The 12,167-nt window shown below is 43.1% G+C and overlaps 2 non-coding genes across 2 annotated transcripts; one reads left to right on the top strand and one right to left on the bottom strand.

Annotated features, from left to right (window-relative positions):
- The first annotated feature begins 8,097 nt into the window (after positions 1–8,097).
- On the top strand, positions 8,098–8,170 carry TRNAM-CAU (transfer RNA methionine (anticodon CAU)). Its single transcript has one exon. It is a non-coding gene; the product is annotated as a tRNA-Met (tRNA).
- A 1,803-nt stretch (positions 8,171–9,973) lies between these two features.
- TRNAK-UUU (transfer RNA lysine (anticodon UUU)) lies at positions 9,974–10,046 on the bottom strand. Its single transcript has one exon. It is a non-coding gene; the product is annotated as a tRNA-Lys (tRNA).
- Between the last annotated feature and the right edge of the window lie 2,121 nt (positions 10,047–12,167).

The raw sequence follows: 12,167 nt of genomic DNA, 5'->3' as shown, positions 1-12,167 counted from the left end.
TAAGCCTCATTGTCACCAAACCTAGATCTAACTACGACCTCTGCCCCCTAGAAATGTAATCTAAAACCATTCAATCAGGAATCACCTGATCAGCACTACTAGTTAGGTTATCCGCCTGATAGACTCCTGCCATCCCCTAAAGGAAAGTAACCTAGCAATAGCCAACCAGCTTTTTTGCCTAGTATAACTTCCTTGTTCCTGCTCCCTTCTGCCTACTAAAGTCTTTCATTTTGTACAGCTCCTCGGAGCTCCTTCCTACCTGCTAGATTGGATGCTGCTCGATTGGAATCGATTTTTGCTCAAGTAAAATCTTAAAAATTTTAATATGCCTCAGTTTATCTTTTAACAGTAGTATGTACGCCGCCCCGTGTACTCCGTGAAGTTAGGTGGTCTGCTGTGTGCAAAAATAATGCTGGGGAAAAACGATTCTTAAAAAAGAGAATCCAGGGAAGATTAAACAAAAGAGACCGGGTCTCGTCGGATGTCCGGGCAGAACTGCAGGCACTGCTCGCAGGCGCGGTCCCACCGCCGCCCAGCACGGGGAGTTTGACCTGCTCCGTGTCCGGCCTGGGCCGGGTCCCCCCTCCTTAGACAACCTGGTACCCCCGGGCTCCCCCGGGAGCCCCATGTTGGTGCCAGGCCCGGTGCGGACGCCCGCTCTACACAGCGCGGTAGTCCCGAACCCCCGGTCACCCACGATCCGCCGACCTCAGCCTCCCGGGAAGCTGGGATTACAGGCGCGCGCCACCGTGCCCGGCGCGGGGAGGTGCGGCGCCGCGGGCCTGGAGGCTGCGGCCGGCGGCCCTGCCGTGCTGCGCGGCGCGACCCGCGCGGCGACTCCCCTGTGCCCAGCCCACTACCCACTCTAGATTGCTAGAAGGGGCTGATAGAACCGAGCTCAGGAGACGCAGAAAGCCCTGGCAGAGATGTGAATAAGCTCGGTTTATCGTGTTGTCCTCGGAATCTTTGCAAAAAGGTCTGTTAAACAAATGGCTGTAAATTTAATAAAGGAAAGGGTGAAGGACTGTATTGAGGGTTGTGTTCTTCGCAAACTTCAATGCGCACACAAAATCACGGCGTTGGGGTGGGGGGTCTCGCTAAAATGCAGGTTCTAATGCTGTAAATCTGGGGTGAGGTCTGAGAGTCTGCATTTCTAAGAAACTCCCAGGTTAAGCCAATCAGCGGTCCGTGCTGCAAGTGACAAGGCTGTTGACGCTTTGGAACCAGATGTCTACACATTTTCATTTATTTTAACAGTGGCAGCGTTATGATATTAGAACATTAAAGAGAAAAATAAAAAGATACCCACAGTTCTTCCTTCCCAACTGATTATGGGCATTTCCCTTCTTCCTTTTTAGTTCCCGCCCTCAGGCATACATAATTTTGTGCATGGTTGAAACCAGGACATTTGTACAATGTCATGTTGGGTGCATTTTCGTTTTGTGGTAAGTAATAAATATATGCAGAGAATTGTTCAATTACTACTCTGTTAGCCAACATTTACTGAGACCCTTCTTTGTGCCATCTATACTAGGTCCATCTGGGGAATCGGAGAGTACAAAATGCACTCTTCTGAGGAGCTTATGGCCTGATTTTTTAAAAATACAGACAAGTAAATCAGTGAGAATTAAGACACACTCGTATTCTTCCATAGGTGTAAGGGCAGGATGTTGTGTAGAGAAAATCATCAGTACGGGCACCTAACCTAAGATGGGGATGGTTTACTGAAAGAGATGATAGCTGAAATGTGTCTTAAAGATGAGCTATAATTAGGCAGGTAAGAAAGATGTGATTGATCGTTGTGATTTATAATAAATATTAATTGGTCTTCCTCACACTTCTGGCACACAGTTCCTAAAACCCTTAGACTTTCCTAATTGATGAGAGCCCTAAAGGTGCCTTTTGTAATGTTAATGAGGAGACTTTGGGAAAGCCCCAGAGGTCTCCTAAGGATGGGCACAGGTTGCCAGGGGATCTAACCATGTGATTGGAGGGTTGAAATTTTCAGTCCCACCTCCTACCTCCTGGGAGGGGAGAGGAGCTGGAGATTAAGTTAAATTACCGATGGCCTACGTTTAATGAATTGTGCCTATACAATGAAGCCTCCATAAAAACCAAAAAGGACAGGGTTTGAAGAGCTTCTGGGCTGATGAACACTTGGAGATGTGGCGACAGTGACCAGCTCAGAGAAGGCATGGAAATTCCATCCCCCCTTTACCCATACCTTGCTCTTTGCATCTCTTCCATCTAGCTGTTCCTGAGTGATAGACTCTTACAATAAACCAGTAATCTAGTACATAAAATGTTTCTCTGAGTTCTGAGTTGCTCTAGCAAATTAATTGAACCCAAGGAGGGGAGTCTGTGAAAATTCCCATCTCTAGTCACTCAATCAGATGCACAGCTGACAACCTGGACTCATGTTTGGCAACTGTGGGCAGTCTTGTGGAGCTGAGCCCTTAAGTGGTAAAATCTGATGCTACCTCTGGGTAGGTAGTGTCAGAACTGAGTTGAACTGTAGGACACCCAGCTAGTGTAAAGAATTGCTTGGTGGTGTGGGGGAAATCCCACATGTTGGAATTGTGTCAGTTTTATAGGGCATGGGAAGATTCTCTCCATGAAGCATCAACAGGTGCAAAGCTGAAAAGGTGTGAAAATCCCTGGTTCCTAGTTCCATTAGACCTGAGCAGAGCATCAACGGTGCATGGGCCAAGAGGAATAAGATTAAGATGAAGCTGCAAATGAAAAAAGAGTTACCTTGTGTGGTAGCTAGTCTCCCAAAACTGACCCCAGCATAGCAGGTCTCTCAGTAATCACACCTTTGTGTAGCACATTCCCACAGTGAATCTTGGCTGACCAAGCAGAACTTCATTGAAGTGACACTTTGCCAGTTCCAGGCCTGCCTGAGTCATAAGAACCCTGGCAGCTTCTGACTGGGTTTCTTGGAATGCTCAATCTGGGAAGCTCCCTCTCAGAACCCAGTCACTATACTGTGAGAAGTCCAAGCCACATGGGAAGGTCACAGCTAGGCACTCTGGACAACAGCCTCAACAGAGCTCCTAGCAGGTCACAAACACTAACTGCCACCACCAGTCACGTGAGCAAGCCATCTTGGAGAGCTCAGCCCAATCAAGTCCTCAGAGGTCTGGAGTTCTTGCTGACACCACACGGAGCAAAATTGCCCAGGTGAGCCCAGTGAACCTACAGAATCAAGAGAGATAACAAAATAGTTTTCTATTGCTATCATAGCAACCTTAGTGGCTTTAAAAAACACAAATTTATTATCTTAGAATTTTTCAGGTCAGAAGTGACGGGTATGGTCTCACCATGCTGAAAGCAAGGTATTCGCAGCCTGCATGCCTTTCTGGAGGCTCTAGGGGAGAATCTGTTTCCCGCTTCACACTGTTTATAGAGTTTGTTTCTTTCTAGTTGTATGACTGAACTCTCTGTTTTCTGCTGGCTTGAGCTAATGGCCACTCCTGGCTTCTAAAGACCGCTACATTCCTTGGTTCTTCAAAGCCATGAATGGTGGGTCAAGTCCTCAAATCACATCCCTTTCCCTACTCTTCTGCTTCTCTGCCACTTTTAAGGACTCTTGTGATTAGGATCATCTCCCCATCTCATGGTCCTCAATCTTAATCACATCTGTGAAGTCCCTTTTACCATGTAAGGTAACATTCACAGTTTCCAGGGATTAGAGAATCTTTTGGAATGTCCATTATTCTGCGTACCACAAGCCACTGTGTTTTGGAATTCTCTGTTACATATTAGTAGATAATGAGAACACATTGCGAGCTGTATCTTCAATGACTTTGACTTTACCTCAAAGGCTTTGGAAAGACAAAGAAGTGCCCTTCTGAACAGAAAGGACAGTGTAACTGGTATTTTTTGCAAGCTTGTCCTGACTGTAATGCAGAAGTGGGGCCTCAGCTAGCACACAGAATGCCTTTGTGCAAATTATGTAATAACGACTCATATTGGTGGATGAATAACAGAAAGGCAACCCTCGGGGCTGATAAAGTACAAAAAAAGGAAAATGCCACCTCTATCCAAGGGCTCATGGCTTGGCTCTCAGAACTCAGGTCAGACTTCAGCTCCTATTTACCTTCGCCACAAGTGTCTTTTATAGGGCGCCTGTGTATGACAGCCCTGTGTAGACAAACAATGGGAGACAAGCAAGGTTAGAAGCCCAGAAAACAGACTGGAGGCCACTGCAGTAGCAGAGGAAAGACACGGAGGGAGGATGAGGAGAAAGAAAAAGTAAAACAGTGGTAGTAATCTGGTATGGAATAAAGGAGACAGATTCAGGAAGTACCAAGGAGGTAGAATTCACAGGGCTTGGAAGCTGGTAGAATGTGAGTAAAAGAGAGGAAGGGATTAAAAAGGATGCAAGTGTGATGATGCTATTCACCTGCTGTTGGAGGAGAAGCAGGTCTTCGCCAAGGTGATACTTTTCTTACGGAGAAGTGGGATTTGAAAACCAGGGAGAAAACAATGAGAATGACAGGCCTTGAGTCTGGTGCCTTAACACAGTTGTTCATGTAGATGAAGAGATGCTATTGCATGCTAAAATATTTTGAAGCCCTCAAGGTCAGCAAGACTGGATGGAGTTGAATGAAACGAAGGCTGCAGAGCTGATGAGGATATTTTAATGAGAATCTTCTCATACTTGAAGAGAATTGACTCAGAATTTAGAGATCTCAGAAACTGAGGAGGATGGGGATAGGAGAATGGGGAGAAAAACAAGAGAAAATGTATCCCCTTCCTCCTCACGTCTTTACTTCCCTCTTTCCACAGCTTAGATTTCATAATTAATTGCCAGCATTACTAGCTTGTATAACCTTCATCTCCTGTGACCCACTCCCCACCCTTGGTCAAATCAAACACACCACCACTTTCTCCAAACCTGAATCTGAATAGCTGAATGGGTAGAGCATACCCCCAACTGTGCTCCTCCATTTAACCCACTCTAAACCAAACCTTCATCTCCTCTAACTCCACTGAAACTCCCTTGTCGAGTCTCAGCAACCTCCGTCTTGCAAAATCCAATGGTCAATTCTCAGTCTTCAATTTGCTCAGCTTCTCAATAACACTTGGCCCAGCTGATACTCCCTCTTTATGGAAACACATTCACTTGATTTCTGGAACACCACTCTCTCTTGGTTTTTTTGTTTGTCTGTTTGTTTGGGGTTTTTTTTCTTTTTTTTTTCCACTTAAATGTAGTTCCTTCTTTATTTCCTCCTCCTCCCAGTCTCTAAATTTTGGAGTTCTCTAGGGTCCTGACCTGAGTCCTCATGTATTCTCTACATACACCCTCTCCCTACCTGAGCTCACCTGATCACCTGACTTTAAATACCATCTATACCCTGAGAAGTCCCAGACTTAAACTTTCAACCCCATCTCTCCATTGAGCAGATCAAAGTACATGACTGACATCTCCACTGAATGTCTAAAAGGCATCGCAAACTTAACATGTTCAAAGATCTCTTGATTTCCTACCCATCCCCCAAACCTGCTCCTTGCCCAGTTCTCATCTTGATAAAAAGCACAGCAGTAATTTAAACTTGTGAAATAAAACTTGGATTCCAAATAAGTTATACTTTCAGCAAATAAGTTAAGAAAGTCCTGTTTAACTTGACTACTTGGCTGTCCCTTTCTGGTATTATTATTATTGTTGTTGTTGTTGTTGTTGTTATTATTATTTTGTTCTGAAGCAGTCATATTTTCCCCCAAATAAATCATTTTTTTAGTGTATGAGTTTTTGTCCCAATCTACATAACATCAAACAATATTGGAGAAAGAGCATACACATTTCTGTTTTACCATAGTACTTTTCTCCATTCCCATCCTCGGAGTATTTCCAAATTAGATAAGGACATTCTTTTTACCCCACACTTTGAAAATAAAGATTTTACAGCAGACCAATATTTTAAAGTATTTTCTATGGCCAGCAACAGTGATAGCCACCTTGTAGGCACATGCCTAAAGAGGCTATCTCATTCCATTTCTGTGAAGTAAAAAATCTCAGTAAGTGCTTCTGCACATTTTGAAGAAAATAAAAACTGACCATAAACCTCAATAAACCATGAAAGCCTCAATATCATGAGTAAGCAAACTACAAACTTTTAAAGCAATGTGTGTGTACAAGGAGTGCAGGACATTTAGCAGATAAGATCTTTTTATTTTCTTTGGTAAGGCTAAATGGAATTTGCCAAAATTTACATTTGCACTGTTGCCAAATGTGCAGATAGATGAGCACGGCCTAGTTCGTATTTGAACAAAATATCAACAATCTTCTGTTTTATGTATCTAGTGGTTTTATTAAATCTACATACAAATCAAGAAGATGATTTTTCGACACCATGTTTCAAATTAAAGTCGTAGGAGCTAGGGGAAACATTTTTTGGTTGCCTAACTTGACACATCATTTGAAGTCGTTATATTGTAGAGAACAAGGTCATCCGACAGAATGGGCTTCACAGTACAAGAGGCCAATACATGGTATCGAAATTTCCCTTTTTGTTTGCCCTCGGAATGCAACCTTTGAATCAGGAAATAGAGAATGCAAGTTCTTTTCAAGTATTATACCCAACACTATTTTTGACTGAGCATTGGTGTCATTTAGAGACGAAGAAAACCCTCTGATTCGAAAGTTCTCCCCCGTCTTAACCCAGACTTTGGAGATTCAGTCGCCCCTTGTACTGTCACACCTCCTTCTTTACTATGCCCAAATCCAAATCCTTTTCTACATATTGTGCAGTACTCTGTTTTGGTAATTTACCTCCCTAATCCAGTTATATGTGTTCTTCCATCTGCCATTTAGACTTTTTCGGTGAGGTCTGGGTCATGCTGGCATTCACATGGTAGTCGTTCGTTCTCATTTTCATTATCTAGACTCAGGAAATATGGTCGAAATATCCACAATGTTAAAAATTAAGCTAACATTATTTCGATAAAAAGCACAACAGTTAATCTACAGGCAGAGCCAAACTGTTAACGCTCACAACTACAAAACACCTATTTCGCATATGTAAGTTACAGCACTCAGAGGGATGCAACACTGGACTGCCCATTATTGGGAACCAAAAATTCCGGTTGCCCTCATCAGCGGCCAGGGGAAAAACAGAGATTGCAACTACAGAAGTCGAATAATATGAGCCGCCTCCATTTGGCAATAAAATCAGTGTTCCTCTCAGCCCTCCAGGGGCGGAGGGGTCAGCGGAGGTAAAGCTGTCATAGGGTTTTTTTTGGTACTTTGCCCAGCCGTCCGCAACCCATCTCTGAAACCTTGACTTTTCTCACCCCAGGAAGAGGTTTTCCAGGAGGGGGGGCTTTCCCGAGACATTCCCGGGGCAAACCAAGAGTCTGGGTAAACCAAGCTTTTCACCTGTTCCTGTTTCTGTAACTACAGCTCTCTCATACCAGCAGATTCCCAAGAGTTTGCACCAAGGACACCTTATTCTTTAAAGCATCAAGTCCCATATGTCCAGGAATCCCCTTTGGACTTCTTCGGGACGGAGCAGTGGTCGGGGAAGATTGTAGTCTGTTGAGAAACTGATGGGACTTGGGGAGGTGTTTTCTTAAAATGAGGACAGACCGCTGTATGGGAGATTTGCCTGCGAAGGGGGATAAACGAAACAGAGCGACAACCTGAGACAGAGGCGCCGAGTCAAAGGAAGTGTTTTGCTATTTAAGATAGTAAACACTTTAACGTGTTTAAAGTACTGATGAGAAGAATCGGGTATGGAAGGTGAGAGGGAGAGTGAGAGAGGAATCGGGCCGTTTTCCTTTTCCATAGAGACCACAGGGATGGACGCCGGTGTAGGTTAAGTGCAGGTATCTAGGCAAGAAGTTCAGGAAATTCTCCTTCTGTTGTGAGAGGTGAGGGTCATCAGTTCAGAACGAGGGGAGCAAAGGCAGCGGCATCGACAACGACTTTCCTCATCTGATTCAGGTTGTAGAAGTTGTTGCACTTTTAAGACGTTACAGGAGAGCATTTCATTTTCAGACTTTAAAGTAAAGGGACTATAGAACAGGACCGAAGTTTAAGCAAAGTAAATTCCAGTGTTAAAGATATTTGATGAGGAAGGTCGATCGTCTGCCTCCTTAGCGCAGTAGGCAGCGCGTCAGTCTCATAATCTGAAGGTCCTGAGTTCGAACCTCAGAGGGGGCAGGTCTACTTTTTGCCCTCGCCCTCCGTCAAACGGTTACCGCCTTCGTCTGGCAAAAGTCTACCTCCTGGAGACTGGGCCAGTTGTGTGCTGGTCAAAGAGCTTAAGGCTAAGCTTTCTTCCTCCTGATTGGTAGGTGCAAAAATATAGAAACATGTTGTTTATGTATAATGACTTGTTATCTTCATCTCCTTCCAGTGGACAACCTCTTGTCCAAGTTCTTCTGATTGCTATTTCTTCTTGGAACAGTATCCTATTGGTGCAATCTAATTTATTGGGGGAAAAAAATGAATGGACAGATATATGAAAATCTGACATTCAGTTTTCTCAGTAAGTCTTCTTGTTTCCTCTTCATATATACATGCCATCTCCTTGCCCTGGCCTCCCTATCTAATCTGGTCCTAACTGGTTTCTCATCTGTACTACACTGAATATTGTTCCACAAAAATGTATGCCCACCCAGAACCTCAGAATGCTACCTTATTTGGAAATAGAGTCTTTGCAGATGTAATTAGTTAAATTAACATGAGATCATACTGGATGGGAGTGGGGGTGGGGCTTAAATTCAGTGGCTAGTGTCCTAAGAAGTATGTCTGTTTTATCCACTCCTGTATTTCCAGTGCCTAGCACAGTATCTGACAAACAATAAAAACTTGTCAAATAAGTCAATGAATTAATTAGCATATTAAATGTTACTTTGTTTTTGTTTTGGGGTTTATTTGCCATATTCCCTACCACTATATTACTTCAGGCGATCAACATCTCAAATTTGGATTTTTGCAGTAATCCCCACAGGAGTCACACTTACTGAAGTTCATCCTGCAGGCATACTTCTCTGGCCCAGTCCGTGCTGGAAAAAGAGAGGGCAATACTTAGGTTGCTCCTGCTAAATATCTGGACCTGTATTTCAGGATAGTTCTTTCAACAGTTCATTCTGGTGCAGAATGAAAAAGGCATATACTAGGGAACAACCTAACAGTGTCTTCTAGACCCTCAGCCTCTGATTCCAGGAGCCTACATCTGCTACAGTTTAAGAGATGCAGTTAAGGATTGTAGAGAGGCCAAAGAGCTGGATTGTCTGGCTGTTCAGGCAGTTCCTTAGAGAATCTTGATTCTTGTTGGAACCACTATTCTGAATCTGTTCCTCCTCTTTGTAGAATCAGAAACTATTTTTTAATTCACTCAGATTTTTTCAGGCTTACAGGACTGACTCGCAATAACCAAATGTCAGAGACATTCCAAGCCAGAGTATGAACATATTATAGCCATACTGATGGTTGATCAGCATATTCTTTCCCTTGTAAAATAAACTCTATAGTGAAAAGCAAAGAACATTAGAAGATTGCTCTGTGAACCTATAATCAGAGTAAGGAAGTAATAAAATATTAATGACTATGATATTAGGCAATGATGGTCTGGTGCATTCACCACCAAAAAGCCAAGCCAAGCCAAGCTGTGGGTTGGCTGCCCCTGGGAAGAGATGGAATTCTGATCATAGTATATTTCTAAATAAGGTTACATTATCATTGGTTAGATATTCTTGTTACCTTTATGGAAATTTGATGTCCAGAAAAGCCTCCTCAGCCACTCATTTACCAACTCTTACTTCACTCTTAGAAAATTATTTGGTTCTGGTACAAAGCCATGTACTCTAAGGCTCTCCTTAATGCTAGCTCCCTTCATCTTTCAGTAAAGGTCCCATCTATTCACCTCGGCGTTTGCCTGAGTCACTTACACATACCGTGTAAAGAGATGCATGCTTTGCAAGGGTGCAGTCAGAACTGGATGGTAAAAGTCAAAAGCTACGCCCGCACAGGGACTTGAACCCTGGACCCTCAGATTAAAAGTCTGATGCTCTACCGACTGAGCTACCCGGGCCTCTTTAGCGGTGCTGCATTTCCTGTACATCCTAATGTGAAGAAAAGTACATGGTCAAAGTTCCAGTTCTGTTAATGTTCCTTTTCTTTATTCCTAATTCCATTCTAGCCTCTGTGAATACGGCTCACAACTACTTCTGCCCCCAGGTCATAAGAAAAAGATAACGCTCATATTTGAGTAATATAAACAATTACTTCTAAAAGTTGTATGTTACTAGAGATGTAATCACCTGGACCGTCTTGTCCTTCATCTTCACAATTTGTGTTCCAGTCTCCCCCCAGACCTTAAGAATGCCTAGCACAAAAAGCTCTTAACAACTAGGTTTTGAGAACTTATTTTGAGCAAGGAGCTCTGCTTTGCCCCTGGTTTACAGCAGTGGGAAGCCCCCACCTCAGCCTTCATGGAGTTTACCCTTTAGAAGGGAGAGTCAGCCTTTTAAACAATGAATTACACCATAAATGTTTAAACAGCCATTGTGATAAATGCTCTTAGGAAAAAGTACAGGTTACTGAGGTGTGTAGAGAAACAAACAAGTATAATCTCATGACCAGAGTTTCCAAATTAAATGAGATAATACAAGTAAACTTTTGGAATAGTGTCTGGGACATGCTAACAGTTCAATGAAAGTTAGGTGTTATCATCATTATTATTTTTATTATAAAATAGATGAATTAGAACATCATATTTAATTGGTTGGTTGTGCCACCTTAGACAAATTACTTAATCTCTCATCCACTTTCCTCCCTTAAATCCTGCAACAGAAATTTCTTCCTCAAAGGTTGGGTTTACCACAATGGTACATAGTACATTTCTAATTATGTATTTAGTCATGCCACTATTCAAAATAGATTTGAGGTGGTCTACACAACTTCACTGTAATAAGATAAAATGGAAAATGTTAATAGACTTAAGTAGGGATAAAGGGAGCATAGAGGTAGAAAATTAAGATAAACGTATGCAAGCTATAGGTGTTCCCCACCCCATATCTCCAAGACAGTGGATTATAAAGGGAGGTGACCTCTTCCAGGGGGTAAGAGAAGACTTTTCCCAGGACATGATGTTTAAACTGAGAACCAACAGCTTCATAGTAATAGATTAGACAAAAACATGGCTCCAGCATTCTAGGAAGAGCAAAAAAGCAGAATACTTTCAGAGAACTTAAAGAAGGCCTGAGGTGCTTGAGTGCAGATATCGTGGGACAATACTGATGGAGGTGGGGGGCAAGGTAAACAGAAAGGCAGGGACAGACAGGCTCAGAGGTTATGGCTAGGAGTGCAGAGTACGAACTTCATCCTTGCAGCAATATAAAGTCACTGGGGATTTTAAGCAGAGAGGGACAACATGGTCAGAGATGATTTCAAAAAGATTATGCTGGTTTCATGTAAAGAATGTGTCAGCGTGGGGCAAGAGGTGATAGGAAAACACAAATTAGGTTACTGTGTAGCCATGTAGACTTGGCCTACTGACTATGTGGCAGTGTTGGGGAATGGTGCAGAGACTGGGAACATTTGGAAAGAAGCAGAAGACTTGGGCCCAGACTCTTCCTGGGGACCTAGAGAGGAAGAGGTGTCAAAATAATTCATTTCTCTCAGTAGGGCATTGCCTTAATAAGCCCTTTACTTGGAAAGACAGCAGTAAAGCAGAATAGGAAAGGGCACTTTGAATCTTTTGAGAATTCTTTGGAAAGCATGGAGTGTTTGCTCTGTTCTTGATCTGCCTTGTGGATACCTGAGGGTACTGCCGCCTGTTCTGATCAGCAGGCAAGCCGTGAGTGATCAGACAAAAAAGGAGAATCTTGGGAGGAAGACCTTCCCCACAATAGTCAACATGAGATAACTGGATATGTGCAGAGGGATTCCAAAAACTTGTTCAGCTGATTGCATTCAGATCTGATCTCCTGAGGTTGCTGTTAAAAATTCAGACTTGCAGTCTGCCAGGTCCCACTCAAACATAGTAAACTCCATGAGATCAGGAGCAATTTCTGTTGTGTACAGTGTGGTATCCCTAGCCCCTACGTATCAGTCAAGTTCTAGTTCAGAAACAACACCAGGTATTTCAACTGAGAACACTGTGGTAACCCAGAGATAATAACTATGGAAAGTAGTTACCACCTTCTAGGGC

Source organism: Balaenoptera ricei, chromosome 11 (genome assembly GCF_028023285.1).
Source record: "Balaenoptera ricei isolate mBalRic1 chromosome 11, mBalRic1.hap2, whole genome shotgun sequence".
In the NCBI taxonomy this organism is placed as follows: Eukaryota; Metazoa; Chordata; class Mammalia; order Artiodactyla; family Balaenopteridae; genus Balaenoptera; species Balaenoptera ricei.
The sequence above is the reverse complement of the archived record's forward strand: the minus strand, read 5'-3'. Positions and strand labels throughout refer to the sequence as shown.